Below are 18,267 nucleotides of genomic sequence, written 5' to 3'. Positions count from 1 at the left end.
TAAGCTGTAACATTGTCTTTATGACAATATAGTCTTTGTTCCCAGATTTTCCAAGAGGGAATTTATAAAGACCTCCCACTTAGCTTTATTAATGACCCTCTTTAAAATTCCTTCACTTTGGTAGTCTCTTTCACAGCCTTCCCTTGTCCCTCATCCCACTTCATCTAACAGAAATTTTAAAAAAAGTCTGTTAACTACTTTCATGTATTGCATCATTTAAAAATCTCATGACCATCTGAAGTAGGTAGGTGCTAATACTGTCTTCACTTCGCATGGGAGGCTCAGAAAGGTTCAGAGATGTGACCAAAGTCACCCGGCAAGTAAGCAGGTATATCCACCAGTGTCCCTACCAGGAGACAGGAAACCATCGAGTAATTTGATTAGGGAACGTTTAAGAATTAGTAAACATGAGACAATAAGGAGGTGAAGAGAACTCTTAAAAAACAAACTTGGAAGAAGGCCCCCCTCCCAAAGGCTGGAATTCAGACCTTGGAGAAGGTGTAGTTATGGCTCACTTGACAATGGGGAAGTTCGCTGGCCCAGGGCCAGAGCTGTTGCACAAGCGAGAAACAAGCTTCAGGATATAAGTTGCCCAGGCTGGAAGAATGGGAACTAGCAGTTTGGGGTCTGGTAAGCAGGAAACATTGCTGTGGGTTACTGGCCGTACAGTCAACCGATGCAGCACCTGCGTCACTCCCTGGGTGCTAGCACTTTACAGGAGGGTGAGTGCCACGGAATATTCACACCTTTTGCTGACAGCAGCCAGGTAGGAGTGTGCAAAATCAGGCTACACCTTAACCAAGTGTCCTTGTCCTGCAATGTTCCTCCCGGACACTCTGCTGAGGAAGCTTAACCTCCTGTCAGTTGAGTCCAGCTCCGAAGGGCGCTGAGAGGTAGTGCAGGAATGAATTTGCACCCCTTCAGTCGGAACCCAGAACCTGTGATTCTAATTATTAAGCAACATAGGGCATTGCTAACGGGAGGCAGCCGGCCAGAGGAGCACGTATTAAAGACCTTGGGGAGCTTGAGAAATGCAGGGGGATGGAGTCGGGGTAGCGAACGCACGAGAGGGAGGTGGAGGTTCACAAGCGCTGACCTTCCAGGGTCGAAGTCGCAGGCACTGGGGGTGGGTTTGGGGAAGCTGCCTTAAGCGGCGACTGGGGCTCGCAGGCGCACGCGCGGCGTCCAGCCCGAGTCGTTGTCTTCGGTTGCGCGTGCGCGCGCGTGGGCCAAGCCACAAACCGGCTCGCGGGGCGCCTGCGCGACTGGGCGGTTGGGGAAGGCGTTGGAGGCGGCGCCGAGCGTGGTCGACCTGCGCCCCTCGGCGGCGGTGGCTGAGGTGGCCGTTGGGAATCCATGAGGTGAGTGTCGCGGCCCTCCTGAGGACTTCCCGCCTCCAGCCCTAGTGGCCCTGCTCCGGCCGCCCGTCTCCGACGTCCTGGAGGCCGAAAGGGCGCCCACTGGACACAAACACGCGACCCTCCCCTCAGCAACTGAACAAACCGGGAGAGACTTGAGGGTTTGAATTACGTCCGCGAAAGTTTTGGAAGCACAGTCAGGCTTGGTTCCAGTCCTGCCATTTCACTGGCTGTGGGGCCCTCCTCTGCGGGGCTCATCTGTGAAATGGGCATAAGGGTCGGGCCCGCCTCAGTGGGTGGATGTCCAGTGTGATTGGAAATAACTCGGAAAAATGCTGGGTTCTTGGCCGGCCCTGCCAAAGAGTGTAACTGGGGTGGAGGGGTTGGGAATGTGATGCTTGGTTTTTCTGGAACGTGGTAAATAATAAAGATACGTGGAAAGATATGTGGAAATTAATGCTACAGGCAGTTGAGTTTGTCGGAGACTGTTCTTGGGCTCATAGTGATGGTCATGACACCCATTTTGCAGTTCGACGCCGTACTGGAGGTATTAGGGGAAGGAATCAGACAAGAGAAGACAGTAAAACTGTTACTATTTATAGATAGAAATGCTTAATCCTAGAGAATCAATGCTGACACTGTGGGAAATAAGCCCACCTGAAACCCCCTACCCAGCAAAGCATGGACTCGGAAACAGAAAGGGAGGTGTTTGTTGATACCCGCTCTCCAGAGCTGGGTGACCAGAGGCACCTCCCTCAGACATTCGGCTCCTTGCAGAGGTCCCTTGCCCCAGTTTCTCATTGGTTGAGAAACTTGGGAGGTGCGATCTAAACACTTAGTGCCTAAGGCAGGGTGAAGTAGGGCTAACAGGTGTGGGTGTTGCTGGACAGGTCTAAGGGGAAGGGTCAATACATTGTGGTATCCTCGAGGCTCCAGGAACTGAGTCTCAAGAGCAGTGTATACAGGTTACAGAATTGCTGAAAGTTACATAGATAAGTGGTGCATGGTTTGTAAAGCAAGCTCAACATTTGACCTACTTTGGGTTTGTAACCCTCTATCCTGCATGCTATTGAAACCTCATATATCATGGCAACACTAAGAGAAAGCTAAGTCTTTTATCAAAATACACCATGGTCGTTATAAAACCAACACAGACAATAAAAAATCCAAGATGGTGGCAGATGTGAAATTAAAATAACTTTAATATGAACAATAACTTGTTAAAAGATACAAAACAAGAGAATATAACAGCAATGGAAAGACAATATTTGGTAAAAAAAATCAACAAAGATGTGTAAAATTTATATGAGAAAAAATTCAGAAAGATTTGAATAAATGAAAAAGCATTCCTTGTTCTTGAATAGGATGACCTAATGTTATAAAAATATCATTTTTCTCTCAGTATATGTAACTTTTGTTTCTAAAGTTTATGTGAAAAGATAAACATAAAAGAATAGAACAGTGAAAAATAAGTCAGATGAAGACTAACTCTACCAAATATTAAAGCATACTATAAATTAATCTCTGTATTTAAAAATGTGTGTTCTTAGTACCTAAATTGAAAGACAAGTGAGGGAGTGGGCCTTGTGACTCAGGGGGTTAATCTGCTTGTGACACTGGCATCCCATATTGGCATGGGTTCAAGTCTCAGCTGCTCCACTTCTTATACAACTCCCTGCTAATGTGCCTGAGAAGGAGAGAAACAGGAATCCCATTGGGATGAAGCTCCTGGCTTTGCCTGGTCCAGCCTTTGTCGTTGTGCCCATTTGGGGAGTGAACCAGCATATGGAAGAACTCTTTCTGTGTCTCTCTCTCTGTAACTCTGTTGTTCAAATAAATAAATGAAAATCCTAAAAAAGACAAATGGAACAGAATAGAAAGTTCAGACATAAACCAAAGTGCACGTGAGAAATTTAGTAAATACTTTTGGTAACATCCCCTTTAGTTGACAAGTCACTAGGCAAAAGATGCACTTTTTAATAAATGGTGTTGAAACAAGTAGATAGCAATTTGGAAAAGTGTAAAATGTGAATGAGAAAAATCTCCATTAGTGAAAATCCACCAGCAATATAAGTTTCATAACAAAGTATATTCAAATAAAGTTTTTGTGTGGTAAATGTTAGCACAAGCAAAACCAAAAACAAGTGACAAGCTGGGAGAAAAATAATTTGTGTGGCAAAGGGATGATCTCTTTAATGTACAGAATGCTACAAATACAAGGGGTGAGACTAACCATTGGAAAAATAGGAAGAAAACAGTTGGAAGAAAAATAGTCCTTAAAAGATTCTCAAGTTTGCCACAATAAGAGAAATGCCTTTGAAGTCATTACTAAAGTTCAGACTTACACAATTTCAGAGGTTTTACAACACACTGCTGGTGAGGCTTTGAGAAGATAACTACATTCCCGTCAAAATTCCAAGATGTAATAGTGTAGAATTTTAGATCCTAGATTAATCAAAGCAATTTTAGGACAAAGCTGGTGGACTACAAAACTAGATTTCAAGACTTCCTATACACAGTTACAGTGGTTAAAACTATGTGGTGTTGGTGAAGAGATAGACATGTAGATCAATGGCAAAGAGAATATAGAAGTAGACCCACAAAAAATGTGGTCAATTATCTTTCACAAAAATGCCAGGGGAATTCAGTGGGTAAAGGAAAGTCTTTTCAAAAAATAGTGCTGGAACAACTGGATTTCCATATGAAAAAAAAAGTGTTGCCCTCACCTGTTCCAGGTACAAAAATTAACTCAAAATGGTTATAGACCCAATGAAAAAACTAAAATTATAAAGCTTTTAAAAGAAAACACAGGAGGAAGCCTTTATAGCCTTCTAGTAGGGAGCAATTTCTTAGTACACTCAAAATATGAACCATGAAAGAAAAATATTTTAAAATAAGCAGTTGGATTATGTTTGATAGGGTCCTATTCAGTGTTTTTGTGTTAATTTAGATAGAATTACTGTTGTTTTGGGGGTTGGAGGGGGGCATTCAGCTTAGTGTTTGTTAAATAAACTTCCTAAGGACAAATTGATCATTTCCTTCTATGTTCTAGAAAGTTTAAGCAGTGTGGCAATTATCTGTTATTTTGAGGATTGACAGAATTTCTCTATGAAAACATCTAATGCTTTTATGAGACATTTCTTTATTTCTCTATTGCTATACAATGATATTTGTGTTTCTTCAGTGAAAATCATTCTGTGTTATACTTCTAAAAGGTTACTTTGGTATATTGTATTCTCCTAAGAGATTTCCCATTCAGGGGCCAGTGTTTGGCACAATGGATTAAGCTGCTGCCTCCAATGCTAGCATCCCATGTGTGCACCAGTTCTAGTTCAAGCTACACCACTTCTGATCCAGCTCCCTGCTAATGCTCCTGGAAAAGCAATATAAGATAGTCCAAGTGCTTAGGCCTCTGCAAACTACATGGGAGACCAAAATGGTGTTCTAGGCTCCTGCTTCAGCCTTGCCCCGCCACAGCTGTTGTTCTATCTCTATCTCTCCCTGTAACTCTGCCTTCCAAAAAAATAAATAAATCTTAAAAAAAAAAAAAGAAAAATATTTCTCCTTCAATCCTGATTTTTAAATGTTTGTATAGTTACCCAACTAAGTACTCAAGATTTAAAAAAAAATCCTCTGCTTCAACAGTTATTCCTTCTTTTTTCTCCTTTATTTTATATATTTTTATATCACCAGCAGCCCTTCTTAAGGTAGTTGTACATTTTGTTGGTTTTGTTTTTTCTTGAAGAATCAGGGTTTTGTTATTTTTTCTGCAGTTCATCTTTTAAAATTAAAAAAAAAAATTGTAGAGAGAGATCTCTCATCTACTGGTGTACTCTCCAAATGTTTGCAACAGCCAAAGCTAGTCCATGCTGAAGCCAGGAGCTCAAAATGCAATGGAGGTCTCCACATGGGTGAAAGAAACCCAACCTCTTGAGCCTTTCAGAGTGAACATTAGTAGAAAGCGGAAATCATGAAGTGGACCTGGCTAGGTGTTGAACACAGGCACTCCGACATAGGAAGTCAGCCTCTCAAGCACTTGTTCAATTGCTATACCAAGTGTCTGCCCCTGTCTATTTTTTTAACGCTAGAATTTTCTGTTTCTATTATTTTCATTTATTCTTTTTCACTTTTACTTTATTTTTTCTAGTTTATGTGGAATATTTTTGTTAATAGCTTTTATGTCTATTTTTCCTCCAATCATTTTAAATGTATCCTTTATTATCTGATTTTTTAAAGATTTATTTATTTATTTGAAAGAGTTATACAGAGAAGGAGAGATAGAGAGATAGAGAGATAGAGAGAGAGAGAGGTCTTCCATCCACTAGTTCACTCCCCAGTTGGCTGCAACGGCCAGAGTTGTGCCGATCTGAAGCCAAGAGCCAGGAGCTTCTTCCAGGACCCCCACATGGGTGCAGGGGCCCAAAGACTTGGGCCATCTTCCACTGCTTTCCCAGGCCATAGCAGAGAGCTGGATCAAAAGTGGAGCAGCCAGGACTTGAACTGGTGCCCATATGGGATGCCAGCACTGCAGGCAGGAGCTTTACCTGCTATGCCACAGCACCAGCCCCTACCTGATTTTTTTTTAAACTAGGGTATTATATGGACTCCTACTTATTTTTTGTCAATGTTGATAATTTTAGACTGTTTTTATTCAGTTGTTTTATACTCAGTGTACTTGTGTAGTTATTAATATCTTGTGTTGGTAATAGAGTTTTATGTGTTACTGGAAGCACAGATAGAATTACAGTATATTCATCATAAATTGTAGACTTTAGAAATATGAAATATCCTTTACTTTTAGGCTTGAATTCTACTGAATTTATTGCTTATAGAATTGGTCTGTTATAACAACATTCAAAAAATAGCTTTTATCATTTTTTTAAAGATTTATTTATTTACTTGAAAGAGTTACACAGAGAGAGAAGGAGAGGCAGAGAGAGAGAGAGGTCTTCCATCCACTGGTTCACTCTCCAGTTGGCTTCAATGGCTGGATCTGTGCCCATCAGGAGCCAGGAGCTTCTTCTGGATCTCCCACACAGGTGCGAGGCCACAGCAGAGAGCTGGATTGGAAGTGGAGCAGCCAGGACACAAACTGGTACCCATATGGGATGACAGCACTGCAGGCGGTGGCCCCAATCATGTTGTTTTAATGAATCATAATTTACATGTAGTAAAATATTCATAGTAAATCTCATCAGTCTTTTGATAAATGCATGTGAAAACAACATTATCATAATCAAAGAAAATCTTCTCATGCCTGGATTGAGGGGTTCTCCAAGATGACCTCCATATTTGAAGATTAGCTGGGATTCACAGTACTCAGCATATAGTTGTACTCACGCCAAGATATGTTACAGTGACATGACTGTTATAAAGAAAAAGACACTACTAGCATCTGGAGGAGCCATATGCAGGTCTCTTCTTTATTTAAAAATATTTAACAGACTTGTAAAAATTATACATATTTATGGAGTACTGTGTGATGTTTCAGTATATGTATATGTTGTTTAATGTCCAAATAGGATAAATATATTTATCTCTTCAAACATTCAACATCTCTTTGTAGTGAAAACATCCAAGATTCCATTTTCTAGCTTGTTTTTCATAGCAAAATATGTGGTGCATTAATATTAACCCCTGCATGCAGTAGAACCCCAGAACATCTTACTATGATTGATGTATAATCTAATTCTGCTAATCAACCTTTCCCCAACTCTCCCTTACCTTTTCCCTTCACAGCCTCTGATAACTAACATTATACTTTAAAATACTATGAGGGCCCCCCACCACCCTTTTTAAGACTGTACCATGTGGTACTTGTCTTCTGTGCTTTGCTTATTTCACTCAATGTAGTGACCAATTCCATGCATGTCGCATGTGACAAGATTTCATCTTTTTTATTGCTGAGTATTATTCCCTTGTGTATGTGTCCACATTTTCTTTATCCATTAATCAGTGAATGGACTCTTGGATTGTTTCCATTTCTTGACTCTCATAAATAGTGCTGTGTTAAACACAGGAGTGTCCATGTCTGACAGACTAATTTTATTTACCTTGGATATATATGTAGGAGTGGGATTACTGGATCATATGTAATTCTATTTTTAGTTTTTTTTTTTAAATTTTTTGACAGGCAGAGTGGACAGTGAGAGAGAGAGACAGAGAGAAAGGTCTTCCTTTGCCGTTGGTTCACCCTCCAATGGCCGCCGTGGCCAGCGCGCTGCGGCCGGCGCACCGCACTGATCCGATGGCAGGAGCCAGGTGCTTTTTCCTGGTCTCCCATGGGGTGCAGGGCCCAAGGACTTGGGCCATCCTCCACTGCACTCCCTGGCCACAGCAGAGAGCTGGCCTGGAAGAGGGGCAACCGGGACAGAATCCGGCGCCCCAACCGGGACTAGAACCCGCCGCGGCGCCAGCCTATTTTTAGTTTTTTAAGGCACTTCCATACTGTGTTCCATATTTACAGTCCTACCCACAGTGTTCAAGGATTCCCTTTTTCCCACATCCTCACCAACACTTACCTTCTATTGTCTTTTCCATAATAGTCCATATAACAGGAATGTTGTGCTATCTCAATATAGTTTTGATTTTAATTTCCCCAATGACTAGTAATGTCCACCATTTTATATACCTCTTGGCCCTTTGTATGTCTTCTTTTGAGAAATAATTGTTGCCCATTTTTAATTGGATAATGATTGCAAGACCGCCACAAAACACACCAAACACCAGATTAAGGGAAAGAGTTTATTGGTGGGGGACAGACTGGAGGGAAAGGGCGAGGAAGAAAAAAAAAAAAACAGAGAGGGTAGTGAGTGAGAGAGAGGAAGGAAAGGGAAGGGGAGGAAGGGGAGGAAGGGGAGGAAGGGGAGGGGAGGGGAGAGAAGGGGAAGGGTGGGGAGGGGAAAAAGTGTTCAGGAGCAGGTCCTGTTAAACCTTTGTGGGGGAGGCAGGCAGGGATGTAGGAGCAGTGAATCCCATTGGGGGGGGGGGGTAGAGCTGACACCTGTGATTGGGCCATGTGGTCACCTGGCTTCCGGCAGTGGTGGCGGGGGCTAGAGCCTAGGATGGTGTTCGTGGTGTAGATATCGCCACAGCTAAGACTGCACCATTTTACTAACGACGAAGATGATGATGATGATGATGATGATGATGATGATGATTTGCTGTTGAGTTGAGTTCCTTAAATATTCTAGATACTAACCTCTTTCTGATGTTTAGCTTCCAAATATCTTCTTTCATTCTGTAAGTTGTATCCTTACTCTGTTGATTATTTTCCTTGCTGGGCAGAAGCTCTTTAATTTGATGAGAACCATTTGTCTTTTGCTTTTGTTTTCTGTGCTTTTGGGATCTGATCCAAAAGGTCCTTTTTGTCCTGATGTGCTATTCCTATGTTTTCTTCTAGAAGTTTCAGAGTTTCAGGATTTACATTTAGGCCTATAATCCATTTTGAGTTGATTTCTGTGCATGGTGAAAGATAAGGGTCTAGCTTCATTCTTTTGTATGTGAATATCCACTTTTTCCTAATACCACTTATTGAAAACACTATCCTTTTTGCAAAGCATGTTCTTTATCAAAGTACCTTTATGAAAGATTGGTTGGCTGTTGGTTATTGGTGTACTTCTAGTGTCTCTATTCTATTCCATTGCTCTGTTGGTCTGTTATAATGACAATGACATGCTATTTTAATTACTTTAGCTATGGGGCTTTTTTTTTTTATTATTTGACAGGTAGAGTTATAGACAGAGAGAGAGACAGAGAGAAAGGTCTTCCTTCCACTGGTTCACTCCCCAAATGGCTGCTATGGCCGGCGCTGCACCCATCTGAAGCCAGGAGCCAGGTGCTTCTTCCTGGTCTCCCATGCGGGTGCAGCAGCCCAAGCTCTTGGGCCATCCTCCACTGCCTTCCTGGGCCACAGCAGAGAGCTGGACTGGAAGAGGAACAGCCAGGACTAGAACCCAGCGCCCATAAGGGATGCCGACGCTGCAGGTGGAGGATTAACCAAGTAAGCCACAGCGCCAGCCCCTTCTTGCTAGTGTTTTTGAAGATTTTTATATCTATGTTCATCCGGAATACTGGCCTGTAGCTTTCTTTTATTGTTGTGTCCTTATATGGTTTTGGTATCAATATGATGTTTGCCTCATAGAATATATTTTGAATAATTCTATAATAATTTTGAATAATTATTTTTTGAAATAATTTAAGGATTGGAGTTAGTCCTTTTCTAAAATGTTTATTTTTATGTACTTGAAAAGAAGAATGAAAGCGAGAGGGAGGGAGAGAGAGAGAGAGAGAGAGAGAGAGAGAGAGAGAAATCTTCCATTCACTGGTTTACTCCCCAAATGCCTCCGACAACCAGAGTTGGGCCAGGCCAAACCTAGGAGCCCAGAACTCCATCTGAGTCTCCCATGTATGTAACAAGGCACTTGAGCTGTATTAACCACCACCTCCCAGGATGCATTAGCAGTAATGCCCAATTGGAAGCTAAGTAGCCAGAACTCAAAAAAATATTCTGATATGGGATGTAGGTGTCTCAAGTAGCAGCTTAACCTGCTGCACCACAATGCCTGCCCCAAGGACTGGTAATAAATCTTTAAATGTTTGATAGGATTCAGCAGTGAAGCCATCTGGTCCTGGAATTTTCTTTGATGGGAGAGTTTTTATTGCTGATTCAATTTGCTACTCATTATTTGTTTAGATTTTCTCTCTCTCCATGATTCAACCTTGATAAGGTATATGTGTCTAAGAATTTGTCCCTTTCCTTGAGGTTATTGAGTTTGTAGCCATATAATTGTTCATTGTAATCTATAACCTACTTTGTATTTCTGTGGTGTCAGTCCTAATAAATGCATTTCCATCTTTTAAGATTTACTTATTTATTTGAAAGGCAGAGTTACAGGAAGGTTGGGGGGGGGGGGCAGAGAGGCAGAGAGAGACAAAGAGAGATCTTCTAGCCATTAGTTCATTCCCCTAGATGGCTGCAACAGCCAGAGCTGAGCTAGGCTAAAGCCAGGATACTGGAACTCCATCTGGGTTTCCCATGTGGCTGGTAAGGACCCAGATATTTAGGCCATCTTCCACTGCTTTCTCAGGCACATTAGCAGGGAGCTGAATGAGAAGCAGAGCAGCTGTGACTCCAACCTGATGATGCCTGCTTCACAAGTGGTGGATTAACCTACTGTGCCATGACACAACCCTTCCATTTTCATCTTGATTTTATGTACTAACATTTTTTTGTCTTTTTTTAATGAGTAAGTATAGGGAAGGTTTTCTCATTTAATTTTTTTTTACAGGCAGAGTGGACAGTGAGAGAGAGAGACAGAGAGAAAGGTCTTCCTTTTGCCATTGGTTCACCCTCCAATGGCCGCCACGGCTGGCGCGCTGCGGGCGGCGCACCGCGCTGATCCGATGGCAGGAGCCAGGTGCTTCTCCTGGTCTCCCATGGGGTGCAGGGCCCAAGCACTTGGCCCATTCTCCACAGCACTCCTGGGCCACAGCAGAGAGCTGGCCTGGAAGAGGGGCAACCGGGACAGAATCCGGTGCCCCGACCGGGACTAGAACCCGGTGTGCCGGCGCCACTAGGTGGAGGATTAGCCTATTGAGCCGCGGCAACGGCCCTCATTTAATTTTTTAAATTTAGTCTTCATGTCATTTATTTGTGCCCTGAATTGTATTATTTCATTCCTTTTAGAAATTTTGGACTTGATTTGTTATTTTTCTGTTTCCTTGAGGTTCAGTGATATGTTGTTTGAGATCTTTCTGCTTTTTTTTGATGCAGGCATTGATTTCTTTAAACTTCCATCTTAGCACTGTTTTTTTTTTTTTATCCTGTAAGTTTTGTTGTTTTGTGTTTCTATTTGCATTAGTTTTTAGCAATTTTAAAATTTCTTTTTGGTTTCTTTATCCATTGATTGTTCAGGAGTAAGTTGCTTGATTTCTTTGTATTTATGTGGTTCCCAAAGTTTTTCCTGTTTTTGATTTCTGGCTTCACTGCATTGTGGTTAGAAAAGATACTCAGTGTGATTTCTAGTCTTTTGAATTTTTTGAGACTAGTTTTGTGACATGCCATCTGATCTATCCTGGAGAATGTTCCATGTACTCTTGAGAGCTCTTGGGAAGAATGTTCTTTAGATATCTATATAGTCAGTTGATCTAGGGTGCAATTTACCACTGCTGTTACTTAGTTAATTTTCTATCTGGATGGTTGGTCCATTTCTGAAAGTGGAGAGTTAAAAATCCCCTCCTGTTATTATATTGGAGTCTATCTCTCCATTTAGTTCTATTAACATTTCCTTTATATATTTGGGTGCTACACCATTGGATGCATATATATTTTTAATTGCTGTTTCTTGCTGGATTGATTTTATAATGACCTTCCTTGTCTTTTTTTCTGCTTTTGATGTAAAATCTATTTTATTTGTAGAAGTATGGAGAAGTATGGCTACGCCTGATTTCTTTGGGGTTACATTTTCATGGACTGTCTTATTCCATCTTTTCACTTTCAACCTATATTTATCCTTAGCAATGAAGTGAGTTCCTTGTAAGCAGCATATAGTTGGGTCTTGTTTTTTGTTTTATCCATGTGGTCACTCTGTATCTTTTAATTGGAGAATTCAGTCCACTTACATATAGGATAGTTATTGATAGATAAGGTCTCACTACTGCCATTTTGATGTTTGTTTTGTATTTTTATTGTGGTTCTTTTTTTTTCTTTTTCCTCCCTTTCTATCTTCATTCATATCACTTATTTGATTTATGTTTTGATTCTTATTATTTTTAGTAAATGTATTATAGATTTTGTGCTTTGTGGTGACAATGAGACTTACAAAAACTTTTGTTTATCATAAGCTCATTTGAAATGGCAACAACAATGGAAAAGAGATAAACAAAAAGCACAAAGAGAAGAAATACTAATAAATAATTCTATACTTATCCATTTCTCCTCACATTTTGAAATTTTGATGTTCTATTTGACTTGTTTCTACATTGGCTATCTCTTCACATTATAATGTAGTAATTATGATTTTTCATTTTTGATAGTAAGGATATGAATGTTTATGTACTGTTTAAAGTATGAGAACATTCTTCATTAAAAAAATTTTATTTTATTCATTTGAAAGGCAGAGCTACAGAGAGAGAATCAGAGAGAGATCTTCCATCTGCTGGTTCACTCCCCATATGGCTGCAAGGGCCAGAGCTGGGCCAGCTGGAAGCCAGAAAATTCATCCTGGTTTCCCACATAAGTAGTAGGGGCCCAAACACTTGAGCCATCTCCTTCTGCTTTCCTGAGCACAACAGCTTTGACCTTCCTGTACCTGGATAGTTGTATCTTCTCTAGTTTGGGAAAGTTTTCTGTCATAATCTCTCTGAATATGCTTTCTGTAACTTTGGCATTCTCAAGTCCCTCTTGAATCCCTGTAATTCAGCTATTTGCTCTTTCCATGCTGTACCAAATTTATTTAAGCTTTCTTACTTCCTCACGATTCTTTGTTCTTCCCTAACAATGTATTTCAATCCCTATATTCAAGCTTATTAATTCTTTCTTCTGTTTGACATGTTCTGCTACTGATTCTTCCTTTTTGTACTTTTTGAAATGATTTATTTTATTTATTTGAAAGATAGAGTTACAGAGAGAGGTAGAAACAGAGAGAGAGAGAGAGAGAGAGAGAGATCTTCCATTCACTGGTTCACTCCCCCAAATGGCCAAAACTGCTAGAGCTGAGCTGATCTGAAGCCAGAAGCCAGGAGCTTCTTCTGGGTCTCTGCACGTGAGTGCAGGGGCCCAAGCACTTGAGCCATCCTCCACAACTTTCCTAGGCCATACACAGAGAGCTGGATTAAAAGGGGAGCATCCGAGACTCAAACAGGTGCCATATGTGATGCCAGCAATTCAGGCAGTGGCTTTACCCACTATACCACAGCGCCAGCCCCTTTGTTGCATTTTTTACTTTTAGTTGGTGTACTTTTCTCTTGAAGGATTCCTGTTTAATTTTGTCTAGTTGCTTCTACCTCTTTATCAGTTCTATTAGAATGATAAATCATTTCTTTGTGTTCTCTTGAAGTTTGTTGAGTTTCTATAAAATAGATAATTGAAAGTTTCCATCTAAGTATTTGAAAATTTCAATTGCTAGATGGTTGGTTTTTGGCACCTTTTCTTGTTCTTTAGATGAGGTCATGTTTCCCCAGAAATTCCTGGTGATTTTTGGTGTTTGACATCATCAGCACATGAAGAATTAGTTACAGTAATCTGACTTTGTGGCTGTCCTAGAAATTGTAAGCCGGCATTTTCTCTCAGCCAGTGGATACTTCTGCTATTTGAACATTAGCTTTCACCAAAAGTCAAGGTTTTACCCAGGTCGGCTGTTGATATTTTTCTTCTGATTCATTCCTGTTATATTCCCCAAACTCAAATGTGTCCCAAATCTGCAATTGATGTGTTGTTTGTATTGAACTGGGGAAGTGCTTAAAAGGAGCAGTCCATTGCTACATTCCTGTTGTGAAGCCTGTGGCAGACTCAGACTTACCCTATGTCCACTAATGCCACAATGCTAGCTACATCACATCCAGAGCCCACAGCCCAACAAGTCCACTGCAGCCTGAGGGTGGTATATGATGGAACAAAGACATAAGCTCCAGCCATTCTCCCTCATTGGCCAAAAGAGGATAATACTGGAATTTATCCTTGCCCTTGAATCTCAGTTCTGTCTCACACCCTATTGTCTTTACACCCTACCCCCACATTCTTCCCCAGGATCAGAGGTCAGGTGGCTACAGGAAAGACCAGTTCTGAGGAATTCACCTCTGCCTAGTGCTCCCACCCCACCCCCACCCCAGCCCTCCTAACATATAAAAAGGCTGCTCCCCTGGGTTTGGGGCCTCCTGCCACATGTTCCATCAATGTGCACACCAGCAGTTCGTCACCCACCTCTGCGGATTTATTTTCTCTGAGTAAATTTGGTCTTGCTGTAGATTTGTATTCTGCTTCCTCTCTGTTCTATGCCTCTTTTCCTAACATTTGGTGCCCCATGTGAGGAAGCACCAATCTGCAGTCTTAACATATCAAAGCCCCCCTTGTCAGCTGTTAAGGTGGACTTGAATGATGCAGTTCCTACCAGCCACAGCTGGTGATACTAAATAAGATATAGATTGATCAGCTGGAACCATAGAGGTCTACTTTCTCTAAAGCAAGTCCAGAGGCTCTATCTGAAGGAACTGACCTATGGACAGGGGCTGTTAAGATATGCTTAATGTTGGATTTTACCATCCTCTCAGAGTCCTCAAATAGTCCTGTGGTTCCTTGCTGTGTGGCTAAAGCTGTGGGAGTGTAATGGCAGACCCTCAGTTATGCAGGCAGGTGCCAGGTGGGTCACAACTGAGTCTCACAGTCATTTGGCCCTGTGCAATCTTTAGGGTATACACTAAGCCCTTGTGACCCTCATAGTTATTCATGCCAAAACAAGTCTGTTATACCAGGGTACAGGTCTCTACCTAACACTGGGGAAAGTACAGAGATTCCATCCACAAACACTTAGCTAGTTTCCATAGCTCTTGTGAAAGTGATTTGGTGTATGAATTGCTGTTAAAATTGGTGTCTCTATTGAGAGGTGGTCACTGAAGCATCTTACTTGGCCACCATCTTGGTTTCTGTCTCCATGAATTCATTCCTTTCAACGAAGAGTCAGGATACACTCTTCCCCTGAATTGTAAAGTTGTACATATTCTCATGATGTTTCCACCCAAATAAGCCAGAGGCTCATACCTCAAATTGTTGTTAAGCATTTGAACACATAGGCACCCTTTGCTACCATATACCCAAATTCCAGACTCTCATAAAGAAACACATGTTTAGCATTTAAGAAAGGAAAAAACTTCCTTTTACCCTCTTAGATTCTGTGACTAGTCCAGAGAAGTAAACTGTTGTGAGACATTAACAGGAGCAAAGCGTACAAATTGTTTTTACTATTTTTATATGCATGTGGAAGTCATTATAAGGAAGACAAGAGATCTGAAGAAGTAGTTAGGAACAAGAACTTATATACTTATGTAACAAAAAATAATAAAGTTGTAGAAAAGTGACAATGCAAAGGGATTTTAGGTAGGGGTGGTGAGTAAGAAATGCATGGGGACAACTATTGGGTGAGAAAGGCTATCTTTGTAGATTTATTTATACAGAGCCATTTTGAGGCCAACTCCATCTCTCATGAGAAGGATTTCCTCCTGCTGGTACAAGGCAGGCACTTTTCTCAGGGCAGATTTTATTACCTTCCTTTAGGTAGAAAGGGATATTTGTACCATCTTACAGATCATGGATAATTAATGAGGCTTTTTGCTCAACTATTTAATATTGTCAATATTTTAACCGTTCTAGTATCTGTTGGAAGATATCTCATTTGGTTTTAACCAATAGGTTATGTTTTTCCTGTGCTTTTTAGCAGTATGTATGTATAACACACATCTTTCTAAATGAAATATATGGTCAGATTTTGTAACCATTAAAAATAGTGGATTGTTCTTTTATTATTGGGTTGCAGCAGTGCAGGCAGTGCTTATAGGTCTTCTGTGAATAATTTCTCTCAGTCAGTGACTTTCCTACTTATTTTCCTTTTTAAAGATGTTTTGTTAATGATTGGATCCTTGTACCTCCTTTCTTCTATTCATACTTTAATATGACAGATTATTATGAACTGTAGTCACCCCACCATGCTGTGTAACATTGGGAACTTATTTCTTTGATTTAACTCTGATTTGGTACCCATTATCCAATTGTAAAGTAGTATCAAAGAAAGAGAACTGTTGACTGCCCTAATTGGATCAGTATACATTGTTTATACAAATTGAAATGTTACATAATAGCCTATAAAATGTACAGTTATTAATTTTAGAATGTTTTTAACGTTAATAAAAATTTTAATGCACAAATAGAAGTTGTATGTAATTAACATATACCATATTGTTTTGAAATGTGTGTATATTGTATAATGACTATATTGAGCTTATTAACATACATATTACCTTCCATACTTACTTTTTATGGTATGAATGTTTAAATCTTAGCAGTTTTTAAGACTATAACATTGAATTATTAACTATAGTATCCAGATTGAACAGTAAATCTCTTGAAATTATTACTCCTATCTAAATGAAATTTTATATTCCTTGGCCAATACCAGCCCAACTGCTACCCCAACCTATCCCATCCAGCCCCTAGTTAACACTATTCTACTCTGTAATTCTATGAATTCAACTCTTTTAGATTCCATATGTAAGTGAAATCATGTAGTACTTGAATTTCTGAGTTGGACTTATTTCACTTAACATTATATTCTCCAGGTTTATCCATGTTGTTACAATGGCAGAATTTCCTTCTTTTTTAAGGCTTCCTTTGCTTATATAAAGTTCTTTCAAAGGCTTCATGGAAAAATGGAATTAAAAGGTCAATTTATTTTGGTGTGCAAAAAAATTTTGAAATCCATGCAGTTTTTTAATAATGCACATTTTTATGAACTTTTAAAAGATTTATTTGTTTGAAAAGCAGAGTTATATATATAGAGAGACAGCAACAGAGATTGAGAGAGATGTCTTCCATCTGCTCATTTACTCCTCAAACGGCTGTAACAGCCAGGCCTGGGCCAGACCCAACCCAGGAGCCTAGAGTTCCATCTGGGTTCCCCATAAGATGGAAGGGTCCCAAACACTTGAGCCATCTTCCACTACTTTCCCAGGCTCATAGCCAGGGAGCTGGATTGGAAGTGGAGCATCTGGGACTCAAACTAGCACTTACACAGGATGGCAGTATTTCTGGCAGTGGCATAACCTGTTGTGCCACAACACTGGTCCCTCTGTGAACTTTTTGGAGTACCCAGTGTAGGTCACATTTTCCTTATTCATTTACCCATTGATGTATACTGAGGCCAATTCCATGTCTTGGCTGTTGTAACTAATGCTACAATGAATGGGGGAGTGCAGATATTTCTTCAACATACTGATTTCATTTCCTTTGGATGTATAACTAGGAGTGGGATTGCTAGGGTGATATGACAGCTTTAATTTTTTGAAAAAGCCTATTTTTTCATAATTGAAATTGTGTTAACTTTTCAGTAGCAAAATGAAAAACGTTTACCAACACAGACTACTTATGAATAAAAAGAGATTTTTGTAACCCATAGTTTTGAAGCTGAAAGCCCAAACAGCAGAGTATAGACTCTGTGGTGAGGGCCCACCCATTTGCTGCATCACCTCATGGCCTGGATGACAATGGTAGAAGCACAGGCAGAAGCCAGGAAGTGGTTACATCTCTATCTGGGAAGTGGTTACATCTCTATCCACCGGCAGAGAGGCCTAGGTGGGATCAGAGTTGCTCGTTTATAACAACCCTCCCTAAGAACTCACAACAGTGTTGCACAGCCATTCTGAGAGGTGTGAGGTGATCATCTCATTGTGGATTTGATTTGCATTTCCCTGATGATAGCACTTCTTCATATCCTTCCTGCCATTTATATATCTCCTTTTGAGAAACATCTGTTCAGATCCTTTGTCCATTTTTTAATCTAGTTTTTTTCTTGCTGTTAGGTTCTTTATCTACTATGTATGATTTGCAAATATTCTGTTCTGTAGGTTTTCTTTTCACTGTTGATTGCTTCCTTTGCTGAGTAGAAACTTATTCCATGTAATACTATTTGTCTATTTTTATTTTTATTATTGTTGCCTATACGTTTGGGTTTATATATGGGTTTATATATATAACATGTTTACCAATGTCATGGAAATTTATCTTTCGTGATGTTTCGTTGATCTTTTATTTTGTTTTTCTAGCCTCTATTTCATTTGTTTGCTCTCATCTTTATCTCCCCTTCTTCTAACTTTGTGCTTACAAAGAGAAACAAGAGATCTTGTTTGCTGTAGGTGTTTATTG

General features: G+C 40.4%; 1 protein-coding gene across 1 annotated transcript in view; it reads left to right on the top strand.

The window, feature by feature from the left end:
- Positions 1-1,226: 1,226 nt before the first annotated feature.
- The window catches only part of LOC100353012 (phospholipid-transporting ATPase ABCA3), a 123,591-nt gene continuing 106,550 nt past the window's right edge, over positions 1,227-18,267 (top strand). The window contains exon 1 of the mRNA XM_017342510.4: positions 1,227-1,361. The gene's annotated coding sequence lies outside the window, so the exon portion shown is untranslated. The remainder of the gene's footprint in view (positions 1,362-18,267) is intronic.

This window comes from Oryctolagus cuniculus, chromosome 19, assembly GCF_051225735.1.
Source record: "Oryctolagus cuniculus isolate XC-2025 breed Fujian yellow rabbit chromosome 19, ASM5122573v1, whole genome shotgun sequence".
NCBI lineage: Eukaryota > Metazoa > Chordata > Mammalia > Lagomorpha > Leporidae > Oryctolagus > Oryctolagus cuniculus.
This window is presented reverse-complemented; position numbering and strand designations above follow the sequence as displayed.